An 857-nucleotide genomic window follows, 5' to 3' on the forward strand; every position below is an offset into this window, starting at 1 on the left:
CAGAGCCTCCAAAGCACATTCTCCTGTGTCGTGGCTGTGGGTGAAGGAAGACCCAATCCTGGGACAAACCAGGAAGCCGGTGTGTGAAGTCCCTGAGAAAACCACAGCCTCTCAGATGGAGTCCCCACATTCTTCTAACACATGGGTCTAACGCCTTTTCATTAAGGTGAAGCCACTGTGAGCCCTCCAGGAGGGATGGTGGGTGGTGAGGAATCAGATACCATGAGAGGAGGTCCCAGCTCTTGGGCCTGCCTCAGCTTCTCACAAGATCTTCAACTTCCTTCCAAGGATCCCTCAGGGCCTCTTTCTCAATTCTGTTGATGAGCAGTAGAGGATGGGGTCTTGGGAAGCTGTATTTTAGGCAACACCTCACTACCACACAGCTTCAGAAGAGCACCCAGTTCTTGCCACCGAAAAACTACTTCTGTCTAAGACAGGTAAGGGTTTTCCTATCTGCTATCCTTCACCCAATATGAAAAATACGTTCCTACATCAGTGAAATGAGTCTTCCACCAGATGTAGAAGTAATACTATGAATATATAATTCAAGGTTGGCTGGAATACAATACAGCTGGACTTCCCTTGTGGCTCAGACGGTAAAGCGTCTGCCTACAGTGCAGGAGACCCAGGTTCGATCCCTGGGTCGGGAAGATCCTCTGGAGAAGGAAATGACACCCCACTCCAGTACTCTTGCCTGGAAAATCCCATGGATGGAGGAGCGTGGTAGGCTACAGTCCACGGGGTCGCAAAGAGTCGGACACGACTGAGTGGCTTCACTTTGACTTGGAATACAATACAGCAAAAGTGTGGAAACTTCTTGGAACAGAGGGTCAAGCTTCGGCACCCTTGGGTGTCGG

At 50.2% G+C, this 857-nt stretch overlaps 1 non-coding gene across 1 annotated transcript; it reads left to right on the forward strand.

Moving 5' to 3' along the window:
- Window positions 579–650, forward strand: TRNAC-ACA. The gene has a single exon. It is a non-coding gene; the product is annotated as a tRNA-Cys (tRNA).

Source organism: Capra hircus, chromosome 14 (genome assembly GCF_001704415.2).
Source record: "Capra hircus breed San Clemente chromosome 14, ASM170441v1, whole genome shotgun sequence".
In the NCBI taxonomy this organism is placed as follows: Eukaryota; Metazoa; Chordata; class Mammalia; order Artiodactyla; family Bovidae; genus Capra; species Capra hircus.